At 46.6% G+C, this 15,489-nt stretch overlaps 1 long non-coding RNA gene across 2 annotated transcripts; it reads right to left on the reverse strand.

Annotated features, from left to right (window-relative positions):
- Window positions 1-4,979: 4,979 nt before the first annotated feature.
- LOC143501850 (uncharacterized) lies at window positions 4,980-12,599 on the reverse strand. 2 transcript variants are annotated; one of them, XR_013126984.1, is made up of 3 exons: window positions 9,536-12,599; window positions 9,236-9,395; window positions 4,980-9,068 (listed from the first exon to the last, which is right to left on the reverse strand). It is a non-coding gene; the product is annotated as an uncharacterized LOC143501850 (long non-coding RNA). The 2 variants fall into 2 exon arrangements; XR_013126985.1 differs by having other exon boundaries at window positions 4,980-8,809; window positions 8,958-9,395.
- Window positions 12,600-15,489: the final 2,890 nt, after the last annotated feature.

The raw sequence follows: 15,489 nt of genomic DNA on the forward strand, positions 1-15,489 counted from the left end.
CACCATCAAAAAGGAAGTGCTCCTTTGTTTATTGAAAACTACACTGAATTGGATTATACCCTGTGTTGCTACATTTAATTGAGATTATCCAGACGTTATTTCACCACTGACATAAAAATGTACGATAACAATGACATCCACAAAATGAAGCATCACCACTGTATATTTACAAGGGTGACTTGAGGTTGATCAAATCTACAGCTCATTTATTTATTTATTTATTTATGTTTATTAAAATGGATGGTGGTATGAATTATGAATCTACAATGGCAGCCAGAGGGCAGACAAGGCATTGGTTCCTTTGTGCGTCAGGAGCCCTAAAGACACGATTGGCCATCAACAAGAGGCACGTAGCTGCTGCTTCACTGCCCTGTTCCTCCCTGAGATGCAGATGGAAAGAGATACCTGGAAAATCCAGAGTGATCAATGAAAGAAAATTATAGTCTGTGAATGTGTCGATGTGTACTGTGGGAGGTTTTACACCTTGTGCATTAGAGGAAGAGAAAGCAAGAAGAGAGTAGAAGAGCGTGTGAAGGAGAAGTATAGGAGAGGTGTGTGCGTGTGTGAATGTGTACTCATGTAAGTGTGGGTTTGGGTGTGCACTCATGTGCGTGTGTGCAAGCATGTGTGGGTTTACATTTGCACTGAGCCCAGAAGGCGTGCGATTTGCACTCCAGCGCTGCTCTGCATTAAGGCCTCACCCCATGTATCATGCTCAATCGACAGGTTTGTCAAGAGCAGCTGCACCAATTTACAGCAGTGCAGAGGCGCTGGAAACTGCTGAGTCAATCAAATCTCCCCAAATTACAATTAAGTGGAGTTGAGAGCTGAGGCCAGTCAGGACAAGACTGGTCCAAAGAACAAAGAGGGTACTATAGAGGACACTATAGAGGGTACCATAGAGGGTACTATAGAGGTTACCAGAGAGGGTATTACAGAGGATACAGAGGAGGAAGGGGGGGGGGGGGGGGGGGTTGGGCGTGTGTGTCAAACCCTATAGACGTCAGATTGGCTACCATGTATGTCAATCAAAATACAACCGTCAGTGCAGATGGACGATAGCCTGTCATTCATCCCCTACTTTTTAATGTCATGCGATCTGCCCACACTTCCTTCGCGATCAACTGGTAGATCGAGTTCGACGTAATGGGCACCCCTGCTATAGAGGTTACCAGATAGGATATCAAAGAGGGTATTATAGGTAGTACCAGAGAGGGTACTATTGAGGGTACCAGAGAGGTTAATACAGAAAGAACAAGAGGATCCCAGAGAGGGTACTATAGAGCAGGGGTCGGCAACCTATGGCACGCGTGCCACCGTTGGCACGCTGAGGTATAATCACTGGCACGCGACACGCTGGACCAGCATCAGCAAAAAAATTAATAATAAAAAATCTCAGACAGAGAGCACGATCCTCCAATCGAAATCGCTCCTCAACCCTCTGCTCGGCGGAGGCGTTTATACTTGGCGATTGATCGCGATATAATACTTAATTTGTGTCCGTTTACACCTCCCCTCTGCTAACAATTTACAAAGCATTTGGATGAACTCTGGGAGGCATGTAAGACTGCATTCTTTGCTATTCCTGATGACTTCATCAATAAATTGTATGAATCATTGTCAAACCGCATGGATGCGGTCCTTCAAGCTCGTGGAAGTCACACAAAATATTAAATATGGCTCGAATAGCACCACAACATCATTCACCAGTGTTATGAAGCATATATTTGTATATGAAGTGAATTATTTGTTTGATTTTTACCTTACTTTCTGTGGGTGACAAAACTTTTGTCTTGCCAAAATCTGACCTTTCTGTGTTCATTAAATGTTCAATATTTCTGCAGTAAAGCAAATTTATTTTTGTAAATTCAATCTCATTTGGGAGGGTTTCAGCTTTCATATGAGTCATTTCTAAAACCAGTCGATGAATTTAAAGTCAGGTTATAAGCTTTTGTTTCCACAACATGGATAAGCGACAGAACTTATGTCAGGGACTGTATAGGTCAGGCGTACTCAACTAAATTTGTCCGCGGTCCAATTTTGGCAGATACCTGTGACCTGAGGTTCGGTGAGGCGGGGGTGGCAAACGTAACACTCGTGACGGAGTGTTTTTTCAATAGCCCTGAAATAAATGCTCCGTTTTTTTTTTGTTTTGGTCCGTATCCAGTTAATCAGGAATGAGATTGGGTCCGGACAGGACTGCGTTCGGGTCCGGATCCGGACCGCGGTCCGCCAGTTGAGTACCCCTGGTATAGGTGGTACCAGAGAGGGTACTTTAGAGGGTACCAGAGAGGGTACTACAGAGGGTATGAGAGAGGATCCCATAGAGGGCACCCGAGAGGGTACTATAGATGGTACTAAGAGGTTACCAGAGAGGGTAGTACAGAAGGCTTGAGAGAGGATCCCACAGAGGGTACCAGAGAGGATACCATAAAGGGTACCAGAGAGGGTAATATAGATGGTACCAGAGAGGGTACGATAGAGAGTACCAGAGAGGGTACTGTAGAGGGTACAAGAGAGGATACTATTGAGGGTACTATCGAGGGTACTATAGATGGTACTAGATAGGATACTAGAGAGCGCTCCATACAAGGTAGTATAGAATGGATGTGCCTTTTCTGATCAGGAAGAGCTGTTTTAGAACTTAAATCTGAAATTAAATCACTGTGTTTCAACTTGTTTGCAGCTAAAACACAGTTGAACTGGTGAACTGATCCTTGCACTTGGGATTGTTTCTGCCACCTCGCATGATATGCCTGTGCCATAGGTTTTTAAAACAGAGCTTTCTACTGCTCTGAGCCATAAAGAAAAAGGAGAGAGCAAGAGAGAGTGAAAAAGAGAGAGAGAGAGAGAGAGAGAGAAAGGGAGTGCCTGGGGGACTGGGCCCGACGCAGCATGCATGTTCGTAAAGTCAACATTACATCTATTTGCATTTCTAATTTCTTTTCTACTCTCATCTGAATTGTTTGGACATCCGTCTGAGAGTGCTGTTTGTTTCCCTCTTTAAGAAAGCCTTATAATTTACACAATAGCACATAACTCGAGGCCACATTCTTTCTAAACTAGCGGGTAGGCTCAGTTTTATCTGTCCTCACTCTCAGTTGATGTAATCTGACATTTCAGTCAGCATTTCCCACGTGGCTGGATGGCTGTGTCCTCCATTTCAGCAGATGTGTTCTTTCTCTTTCTGTCTTTACAGACTTTATGAGACAAGGGTATCAGGTAGATTATCCTTCGTATAACCTCACTGTAAATGTGGATGTGCATGTGTGTGTGAATTGATTATATATAGAGTTTGCTTGCATCTATTGCTTCTCACCTGACCCCATTTTCAATCCATCTGTTTCTTTGTTCTCTGCCAATGGTAACACTGACCTTGATTCATATTTGTATACAGTGACAGTGCCTGGTTTAGACTGTATCTTATTCTTTACTTTTCCTTTTATGATGTTTTATGAAGAGCATAAGGTCATCTTCATCCCTATTTGAATTCCTGTTTGAATTCCTACTTGCATATAGCCAGGAATTACATAAGTTAATGATCAAATGGAGGCACTGTGTGAGTTTATTTACTCATCTACGTCAAAGGTGCACATTAGGAGGAGTGATACCCTTGGTGAATTTGCATGTAAAGTGTACGAAAATTGCTTTTGACCAGTCTTTCGATCCTGACAATCAATGAAACATTTTTGCACTGTTGATATGATCATTTACACGTACAGACTCTAGAGCAGTTTCTAAGCAAGGGTCAAAGACCCAGGACCCTGGAGAAAGTGTGGAGCTGGTTCTGCTGTATCTGTCTGCCAAAGACAATCCTCCAGTTCAGATCAGGCCTGAGAATTAGAGAGGGATGATTGGCAGGGACAGTATTGATGAAGGAGTCCAGCTGGAGTGTCCATCCCTCTGTTCTCATGTCCTCACTCTCTCCATTACTCAAATATCTCCACCTTGCCCCTCAGTGGAGACAGCATGTAATGAGCTAGGGTTGTGGAAAGCTAATGGTTAATAATCTTTAAATAATCAATAATCTTTAAATAATCTACGGGAGAGTGCAACAAAATCTGTGCTATTTTCCCACAGTTCATTTCAGGTTTGGACATGCTAAGAGGCAAGTCTGTCATGTGAATGTCCTTTTGCAGAAGGTTGACACAGCTCAGCGCTCAGCTGCCAGGAAACAGAGAAGAATGTCATATCATTGAAGGGCGGGCTAAATCACACCAACAGATGGACGGCCAACAGATGATCAAAGTCTGCTGCGTAAGAAGGCACCATCTTTATGGGACCAATTCAAGTGCACAGAGCCGAAGAAAATATTGGATGCATTAGGACTACTGTGAATTTCTGTTTCCACAAGCTTGTTTATCTAATGAATGTGGAGCTCTCAATGCATTTTTATTACTAGTTGTTAGAGATAATTAGATACGTTATCTGAACCACAAAAACACTCTGTCATATAAAACTATAATCACATGGTGTGCTGGCAGTGACCTTTACCTTCTCCTTACTCCGATCCCTGATTGGTTACGAATATCTAAACTCTCAACTCTGAAGGACCAACCATAGGCAAAGAACACCCAGGAATGGAATATGATGACAATTACAAGGTAGAGTTCCACCTATGGGCTAAACTGACTTTATTTGCATGATGTACTAGTAAACCAGGTAGTGACCTCAAAATTCTCATGTACTGTAGCTTTTGTTCTTTCTCTTCTGGGCTCTTGGTAGCACTGAAATGAATTATGCACCAGCATACAGTTTCTGATTTGCTCCTGCTGGAACTTTCAACATCTGATTAAACATTTTTGTAGAATGATGGTCCTTCTGAAGAAAAAAAATGATTTGCCCACTAAGCATCCAGACCATTCTCGCTTTCTCTACCCTCTCTCTCACTCTCTCTTCCTTCTCTCTCTCTTTCCCCCCCTCTCTTCCCTCCCCCTTTCTCCCACCTACACTCCCTCCAACCCCCTTCTCTCTCTCTCTCTCCCTCCCTCCACCATCTCTCTAAACATGGTGATTGTGTGCATACTGTTCTTTTCTGGGAATGGGTTCGGGTAATCTGAGCCCCAGGCAGGTTCATTTACATCCCTTTGTATCTCTTGACTATTTTTATTTTTTTTACCTTGTAGCGATGCCAAGATCTTCAGTGATAAAGCTAACGGTGTGATTTGTCCTTAACTTCCAGTGCCTACTGGCGACTTCTAAAACCCTTCCTTAATCCTGCACCATGTCTGTTTGTTTATGGTTTGTTCATTTCTTTTATTTTCTATCTTGAAAATAAAACTAACAGCAGATCATGTGTGTGTGATGTTTACTGAATAAAATGATTGAAAATTAGATGCATATTTTACTACATCCACTGTCTTCACTCACCACCATCCAAACGTGTTGGTTTTGGATTGAGCTCCATGGTGGTGTTGTATTGGTAAGGTACAAAACCATAAAACCCCTGAGTGGATCAGTGCCCTGCACATAGACATTAAAGTGGGCCTACTATCAGGTGGGCAGTTCTTGTGCAAACTTTGAAACATAATCTAGCCTGTGTTGCCGGGCTATGGAGCCTGCATCCTGTTATAGGGACCTGAATCTGGTTCCCTGAGTTCTCTCCCCGACGGCTTAAAGTGATGCTGTATTTTTTTAGGTAACGTACATGCGGCAGCTTCTCTTCCTCGCACACAGCTCCTCTTCATCACGAAGGTCCTGGTCCTGACATTCTGGATCCACCAGCTGGTAGACACTAAATGTTTCACAATATGAGACAACTGGAGAAAACAAAATAAGAGCATGCACTAGTGTGGACAGTTTATGCTTTTAATCTATAGTTTAACAGTTTAGATTAACATTTCAAAGCAACAGTAGAGTGATTAATGTCTAGCGACTAGGAGCATTTCTGCCGACAGGGGAAGTATCGGCCTGAATGTACAGCGTGAGCTATACTAGAGAGAACCACTTTAATAAGCTTTGTTTTTTTTGTGAAAACTATAACTCTTCACATTGTCTAATCAGTTAATCAGTGTGTAAGGAATGCCGTCTGATATGTCCCTCCTAGCTACACCTGCTACTAATCACCACGCCCCCTTTTCAGTCACATATATACACCTTCCCACCACTTCCCCGTCGCGAAGTATTGCCGTTCCCATGCAGCATACCAAGCGTTTCCATTGCCTGTTCGATCTCCTGTGCTCTGACCCTTGCTTTCTCCTCAGACCTCGCCTCCTGTCTAGCCCTCCTGTACCTCCCGGATTCTGCCCTCTCGTTATGATCCTGGACCGTCCTGACCATCCCAAGAAAACGCTGTTGTTGTTACTACACCTAGTGCTAGTGATACTCGTGCCGTTTTATGTAAACGTGACTCATTTGAATAAAAGCGGTATACTTCCGCAGTTGGATCCCTCTCTGTCTGGTCAATACGTTACAGAATACTTCATATACAACATGGATCCAGCAGAAGTTACCATTATGACACTCACTGAGACGATTCACCAACTCGCGAAGATCATACAGGATCAAGGGGTAAACATCACCGCGCTCCAGGAAACTGTCCATCTGGTCACCGCTGCTGCTTCTGCAACCATGAACGTCTCCGTAGCAGAACCTGAATGTTACGATGGGTCTCCTGACCGCTGCCGTAATTTTCTTATGCAGTGTTCTATATACTTCACATATCACCCTGCCCGATTCCAGACCGAACTGCAGAAGGTTCACTTCATCCTGTCGTTTCTCACGGGTGTAGCAGGTACTTGGGGCACAGCGTTGTGGGACTTTAACGACCCAGCTCTCCAGTCCGACAATCAGTTCACTGCCTTGCTCAGAGCTGTCTTCGATCATCCCGCAGACGGCCGTGACGTTGGAGACCGACTTTACAAACTCCAACAAGGACAACGAAGTGCAGCCGACTATGCAAGGGAGTTCCGCACACTGGCTACAGGGAGTGGATGGAGTGACTCGGTCCTGAAAACGGTATTCCGCCGCGGTCTAAAGACGGATGTACAGGTTGAACTCGCCTGCAGGAGTGAAACCCTCACGATAGCGGAATTCATCCAAGCTGCCATACACGTTGACGAGTTGTTGAGAACCTACCGTTCTAATAGTGTTGACTCCCCCCTCGCCACGTCCTGCACACTGCCGTCCCAGACGGGTGACACTAGCCTTCATGCAGCTGACGAGTCCTTGCGGCTGGGCAGATCCCCACTTATGTGTCAGTCTTTACTGGCTACCCGAAGAAATAACCAAGTTAATCTACCCATACAAATATCCTGGGGAGGTATAGTTACGCACCTGTCAGCTTTGGTTGATTCGGGAGCTGCCGGTGATTTTATAGATCGGGACCTAGCCCATCACCTACGCCTCCCCACCTTACCTGTAGAACCTCCCTTGAAGGTAAATTCGCTAAACGGTCAACCTAAACGTGAGGGTATAATAACGCTTCGTACCTGTCCCGTTGAACTGCGAGAAGGCCTGTTCCACAGCGAAATGCGGGAATTCTTCCTCATTTCCACACCCCGAGATCCTGTCATACTTGGCTTCCCGTGGCTGTCTACACACGACCCGGAAATCTCCTGGAAAAGACGCGAGCTCATACGGTGGAAGGCCAGCTGCCTCAGTGAATGCATGCACCTACCCCCTCCGGTCCTCCTCGGTGGAAAGCCCCGACTCTCCTCTGTCTGATGTCGTCCCGGTGCAGTATCGAAGTTTCGCTGACGTTTTCAACAAAGACAGCGCCTGTCGTCTGCCTCCCCATCGTCCCTGTGATTGCGCAATAGACCTCTTACCTGGAGCCCCCTTACCTCGCAAAACCTTACCCTCTGTCACGTCCTGAAGATCTGGAGATGGAGTCCTATGTCACTGAAGCTCTACAGAAAGGGTTTATTCGACACTCCACTTCTCCAGTAGCGGCCGGTTTCTTCTTCGTCAAAAAGAAGGATGATCAGCGCTTCACCTGGACAGCCGAAGAGGACCGAGTGTTCTCACTCCTCAAAAAAGCTTTCACGTCCGCTCTCATTCTGCATCTTCCCGACCCACAGCTCCAGTTCATTGTGGAGGTAGATGCCTCTGAAGTAGGAGTAGGCGCTGTTCTCTCACAATGGCAGGGGAACCCACCTAAGTTATACCCCTGCGCCTACTTTTCCAGGAAATTATCACCTGCTGAGATGAACTATGATGTTGGAAACCGAGAACTCCTGGCCATCAAACTCGCCCTCGAACAATGGCGTCACTGGTTAGAAGGAGCGGAACATCCCTTTATAGTTTATACTGACCACAAGAATCTTGAGTACTTGAAGTCAGCCAGACGCCTGAATCCACGACAAGCCAGGTACTGTTTTTTTCCCATTTTCGCTTCACTGTATCTTACAGACCGGGGTCTAAGAATGTCAAGGCTGACGCACTCTCACGGATCTACGAGAAGGACGAGGCAGCCAAAGCACCTGAGCGAATTCTGCAAGATTCCTGCTTCCTCGCAGCCATAAGATGGGACGTACAAGAAGAACTGGACAAAGTTCTACGCACTGATCCTAGTCCAGACGAATGTCCTGAGGGTAAGCAGTATGTGCCCGTCTCTCTCCGGGGGCGTTTACTCCAACTCGCCCACGACACAGCAGGCACAGGCCATCCAGGTATCACACGCACACAACATCTTATTTCACAACGTTACTGGTGGCCGTCCTGGGAGGATGACATACGTGATTACGTGCTGGCATGCTCCGTTTGTGCCCAGTCCCGTACTCCCTGTACTCTTCCCGCGGGAAAACTTCTTCCTCTGCCCATTCCTCTCCGACCATGGACACACCTCGCGATCGACTTCGTCACCGATCTGCCCACATCAGGAGGTAACACAGTGATAATGGTGATCGTAGACCGTTTCTCTAAGATGTGCCGTCTAATTCCACGTCCGAAGCTACCTACAGCCATGGAAACAGCTCTTGATCTGTTTAATTATGTCTTTCGTATATACGGCTTACCTGAAGATATCGTCTCTGATAGAGGGACACAGTTTACCTCCCGAGTTTGGAAACAGTTTTGCAAGCTTCTTGGTATCACAGTCAGTTTAACCTCGGGTTACCACCCCCAATCTAACGGTGAAGTAGAGCGGTACAACCAAGAGATAGGGAGGTTTCTCAGTATTGCGTCTCCCAACACGATTGGCACAAGTACCTCCCATGGGCAGAGTACGACCGGAATTCTATTGTGCACTCCGCCACTAAACTCACTCCTTTTCAATGTGTTTATGGTTACCAACCTGCGTTCTTTCCCTGGGACAAGACACCTGCCGACGTTCCGGCTTTGGACGAGTGGTTGAAGCGCAGTGCCCGCACCTGGGAGATGGCACATGTTCATTTACGTTGCGCCCTACATACGCGCCGGCTCAACGCAGACTGCCGTCGTCTTCCTGCTTTGATCTATCACCCGGGACAGAGGGTATGGCTATTGACACAGGACCTTAATCTGAAACACCGGAGCAAAAAACTCAGCCCGCGTTACATCGGACCGTTTAAGATACTCAGCAGAGTCAACGCAGTCACATATAAACTCCTCTTACCTACACACTACCGCATTCACCCTGTCTTCCACGTCTCTCTCTTGAAGCCAGTTCACTACAGCCCTTTCACCACTCCTCCCGTATCTGCCAGGCCTCTGGACCCTCTGGACATCGATGGTCGTCCTGCCTATATAGTCCGGGAATTGTTGGAATCCGACGCGGGGGTCTCCAATACCTGGTTGACTGGGAAGGATATGGCCCCGAGGAACGTGCCTGGATCCCGGCGAGGGATGTTCTCTGCCCCACTATGATCACGGACTTCCACGCTGCGCACCCTAACTTTCCTGCACCCCGACGCCGTGGTCGACCCCCGGCTCGTCGTAGAGCGTCAAGAGACGCTCCTTTGAGGGGGGGTACTGTAAGGAATGCCGTCTGATATGTCCCTCCTAGCTACACCTGCTACTAATCACCACGCCCCCTTTTCAGTCACATATATACACCTTCCCACCACTTCCTCGTCGCGAAGTATTGCCATTCCCATGTAGCATACCAAGCGTTTCCATTGCTTGTTCGATCTCCTGTGCTCTGACCCTTGCTTTCTCCTCAGACCTCGCCTCCTGTCTAGCCCTCCTGTACCTCCCGGATTCTGCCCTCTCGTTATGACCCTGGACCGTCCTGACCATCCCAAGAAAACGCTGTTGTTGTTACTACACCTAGCGCTAGTGATACTCGTGCCGTTTTATGTAAACATGATTCATTTGAATAAAAGTGGTATACTTCCGCAGTTGGATCCCTCTCTGTCTGGTCAATACGTTACACAGTGGAAATGAATAAGAATTTGATCAACTTTGCCAAAGCAATGGAATATTTATAGAGACTAACACCTTGGATAGAAAGATGGGTGCCTGCCTGTCCCTGGTAGAGGGAGAGGGGAGAGAGAGAGAGAGTTTCAAATTTAGTGTAGCTCATGAGTAATAGAAACATAGCAGCATTTTCTCTGTTTGTGCACTACACACTATAAGGAAATTTGTGATTTAGTGTTTAGTGTGACATTCTGATCGTTCTATTATGTGTCTGCCCCTCAGACAGAACTTCTCTTATTGTTCCTTATCTTGTATACAGTAAAGTACATTTACATTTACATTTATGGCATTTAGCAGACGCTCTTATCCAGAGCGACTTACAAAAGTGCTATGTAGTTGCTTGGAATCTCCAAGGTAGAATAGATAGTCCTGAACACAAGGTACTCTAAGCTGGAAAAACCACTAGACGAAAGTCAAATGATACCCAACAATTATACCTGAATATACACATCCCCTGAGGAAAAAGACAGTAAACAATTCCTATAACCCAATTATGCACAATACCTGAATTAAGAGACGATAAAGTACAATAGACAAAGCATAATTATGCAAAGTGCACTTGAAAGAGGTGGGTCTTCAGTCGGCGTCTGAAGACAGCAAGTGACTCCGATGTTCGGACACACAAGGGAAGTTCATTCCACCACCTTGGAGCCAGGACAGAGAAAAGTCTGGATGCTTGTCTCCCATGTGTCCTGGATGATGGAGGGTCAAGACGAGACATACTTGAGGCGCGGAGGGCTCTAGGTATGCATCTGGGTTTTACCATGGCCATCAAGTAAGGAGGAGCTGGACCATTCTTTGCTTTGTAGGCCAGCACCAGGGTTTTATATTTGATGCGGGCAGCTACCGGAAGCCAGTGGAGGGAGCACAGCAAGGGAGTGACATGGCTGAACTTGGGAAGGTTGAAGACCAACCGAGCTGCAGCGTTCTGGATCAGTTGCAGGGGTTTGATGGCATGCATAGGAAGACCAGCCAGTAGGGAGTTGCAGTAGTCCAGTCTTGAGATAACAAGGGACTGGACAAGGACCTGAGTGGCCTCCCTAGAGAGAAATGGCCGAATCCTCCGAATGTTGTGAAGGGCGAATCTGCATGATCGTGTTGTGTTAGCAACGTGGGCCGTGAAGGAGAGTTGATTGTCGACAACTACACCAAGGCTACGCGCTTCCATGGATGGAGTGATCACGGTGTTCTCGAATGAGATAGAAAGATCACGATGAGGACTGGCTCTTGCAGGGATGTACAGCATCTCTGTCTTGCTTGGGTTAAGCTTTAGGTGGTGAGCTGCCATCCAAGAGGCAATGTCTTTCAGACATGCAGAGATTTGAGCTGAAACCTGTGTGTCAGAGGGTGGGAAGGAAAAGAAGAGCTGGGTGTCATCCGCATAACAGTGATAAGAGAAGCCATGTGCAGAGATTGACTCACCCAGAGAGCGGGTATAAAGGGAAAAAAGAAGTGGACCCAGCACTGAGCCTTGTGGAACACCGGTGGAGAGTTTGCATGGCGTGGATGTTGATCCTCCCCATGTTACTTGGTAGGAACGACCCTCCAGGTAGGATGCAAACCACGTCCATGCATTGCCAGTGATACCAAGGCCTGAGAGGATGGACAGGAGGATCTCATGATTGACTGTGTCAAAGGCCGCCGAAAGGTCAAGCAGAATCAGAACTGATGATAGTCCATTTGCTCTAGCCGCATGGAGTTTCTCAGTTACTGCAATGAGTGCAGTTTCCGTAGAATGTGCCGGCTTGAAGCCAGATTGGTTGGGGTCCTGAAGCTGGTTCTGTGAGAGAAAAGAGGATAACTGGTTGTGTACAGCCCGTTCAAGGATCTTAGAAAGGAATGAGAGGAGAGATACCGGTCTGTAGTTGCTGATGTTGGTGGCGTCAAGGTTGGGTTTCTTTAGGATTGGCACCACCCTAGCCGCCTTGAATGATGATGGCACAATTCCTGAAGATAAGGAGTTGTTGATGATGGTACATAGTGTTAGAACATAGTGTTAGAATCAGTCTTAACATGTTTTGACTTCATGTGTATTAGTTTAACACCCACCAGTGTTACAATTTCCATATAGTTTAAATTATTTGTCAGAATTAACTAATCAAGTGCCATTTCAATTCCTGTTAATGTTTTATGTCTCACAAGTCTGGCTTCCTAATTTTTTTCTTTAAAGTTAGCTAGGTGCCATTTTCAATAGGTGTGTCTATTTTCGCTTTTAATTTGAAAAGTAATGACAAAATGTGTTTTGTGATGTTTCAATGTGAGGCAAGATGTATTTATTTGTTTTTATTAAACGTGATGTTATTTATACTGCGGTATCATTTCTGGTCTTAATTTTTCCACAACCTGTTCTCCTGCACCCAGCAGATTAATTGTGACATTCCCAGACAAATGTAAATTAACTTAAATTATAGGTAGTTGCGAGTAATTGTCAAATGATGATATAATAATAACATATATATATATATATATATATATATATATATATATATATATATATATATATATATATATTGTTTAAGGAAATGCAGCCGCAGCTAAATATCGTTACAGAAGAGGAGGAGAAGGAGGTTGAGAGACCCTCTGGGCAACTGCCAGGGGATTCTGAGTTTCCCTTCACACCTTGGCGAGAGGAGAGTGAAAGGCGGCAGGGATACATATACAGGGAAACATATAATTTTGAAAAATACCGTGATATAGAATTTTGGTCATACCGCACAGCACTACATAAGGGTGAACTCACAGACAACAATACCCACCACCACTGGCTTGCCCCCCCCCCCCCCCCCCACTGTTCGTCCCTGATCCTGACAAATATAATTAGTAGAGGTGTATTCAACTAAGGATTTTCATAGTTGAATCTGATTCGCCAGATTTTCCCTTTAGTTGACTAATAGTCGAATCGAGGTTTTTTTTTTTATCTAGAGCACCTTGAACGGGATCCCGTTCTCATTCAGGACTTATTTCCACTTCAAAGTAAAAACCTAAAACACTCAGATAAATGAATAAACATGGTAGGTTGGCTTTATTCAGCTTTTTATTTATTTATTTATTTATGAAACGTTAGCGAACATTAACCGTCAGTGCGCCAAAATCTGTCCTATCCGTCGAGCTGTCCTACCTAGGGCTACTGCGCATGCTAATTTCACGTCAGTGTCAGCTCACACCCGTAGCGCATATCTATCAATTCATACTACATGTCAAAATGTACTACCGTAGCATGATCATTTTATAGGCTATATTACCTTATCCAAATGTGCTTCTAGCATTAATACTGTAGGTACGATCATTTTATAGGCTATATTACCTTATCCAAATGTGCTTCTAGCATTAATACTGTAGGTACGATCATTTTTCTAGGCTGTTACCTTATCAGAACGTGAATGCAGCATTAATATACACTGCTCAAAAAAATAAAGGGAACACTTAAATAACACATCTGTCACGTTGTGGGGGGGCCCCCTGCCGGTCGCCCCCGTTTACAGCGGCAGATGTCCTGTTTTTGGTCACGTGATGTTCGTCCTTCAGGTGGGCGGGACCAGTGATCCGTCTCACCTGAGGGTCATTTGTTCGTCTATATGTCTTGTCTTTGTACCAGTTGACTGCTGGTTATTATTTCCTTCATTTGGAACAATGCACGGGTTTTTGGTTTGCACACTTTCTATTAAACCATCCTCTTTCCCTGAGACTTGGCGTGATCGTTTCCTTTTTGAGTTGCTCACCCTGCCTGTCACAGAATAACCAGCCACCTTTCGGAAGCCGCCAGTCTCCTTTGCTTTCTCCATCGTTCGTGGTCATGTCTCATGGTAAGTTTGTCTACGTGCTGTGTGTTTGTAGTGTATTGTCTGAGAGTGTGTTGAGTCTGTCCCCACTCGTCCCGCCGTGTTTAAATGTTGTTTGTGTTAAAACCCGTAAGTCACACGGTGGTGACTAGAGCTGGGGACCGGTAGACTCCGCTCTCGCCCAGCGAAACTACCGGTGCCTCACATTGCGCACGTCCGTTATCGTCTGTGTATGTGTGTGTGTATGTACGTTGTAGTGTGTTTTAATAACGACGCGGACGTGAGCGAGTGTGTGAGTGTGCCGTGGTGTGTGTTTCGCTGGTGGTGTTCGTGTGTGTGTGTAGACGGGTCCACCGATGCGTGCTGCGCGCTAGAACGCGTGCGACGCGAATCTCTCTGCTCCTTTCGCCTCGCTCACCCGATATCCCGCGGTGACGGGGGTGAGCGACTGCGAGTCAGAGAGACGCGTCGCTGTGGGCGTGGCGCGCAAGCCGCTCGCGCATAGCTCTCTCTCTCTCCAAAGATCTCCGGATCCGTGGTGAAAACGGTGAGAGAGAGAGCTGGAGTGGGCGCGTCGCGCTCCGCAGAGCGCGTGCATCGGTGGGTCCTGTCCGTTTGTTTGTGTTCTGTCTTTGCGTGTTCGTTTTGTCCTAGAGTGTAGCGTGCTTTGTTTTATGTAATTCCTCTCTTGCACCCCTCTTCACTGTGTGTGGGGAGGGGCCCATTTGAGGTCCGTGCCACTGGATGTGGCACGGAGGGCATCTCAGGTGCGTATATGTTGTATGTTGTGTCTGTGTTTTTTGTTTTGTTGTTCCCCGGAGGGGCCCCCCCTAAATATGTTTTTGGGGGGGAGCTATGGGGTTCCTGAGCCACGGCATGTGGCTCAGAAGGCGCTGCTCCTTAGGGAGAACTGGCCTTTGGGAGGGACCCCTGAGCAGGGAGGAGCCTCTGTACCCCTTTGTAGGCTGAGGATGCCTGGGGTGTATGGACAGGGTGTCTCCTCATGCCAAGAAGGGGTCCCCTCCCCCCTGGGTATAAGGGGGTGCAAAGGTCAGGGCAGTGTGTGTTATATGTTGTGTGTCGTCTGTGTGCGTGTGATGTGTTGCAGGTCGCTCCTGGTGGTGGACTGTGGCACTCCCCGCCCCTAGTGGGGTCTCCAGGAGGAGACCCTCCCCTTCGAGCTCGGGGTGACCAGCGTGTCCCTGATGCGGATTGCCAGGGCCCTGGTCTCTGGCGCTCCTGGGTTGGGTGGAGGAGTCCACCTTGAGATGAGGGGCCCCGGGAGGGGTTCACTCCCCAGGAGTCTGGGGTGACCCCTAGCGAAAAGGGCAGGGGTCAGCTCCGAGCGAAGAGGTAGGTTCGGGAGGTGTCG

This window comes from Brachyhypopomus gauderio, chromosome 2 (assembly GCF_052324685.1).
Source record: "Brachyhypopomus gauderio isolate BG-103 chromosome 2, BGAUD_0.2, whole genome shotgun sequence".
Lineage (NCBI taxonomy): Eukaryota > Metazoa > Chordata > Actinopteri > Gymnotiformes > Hypopomidae > Brachyhypopomus > Brachyhypopomus gauderio.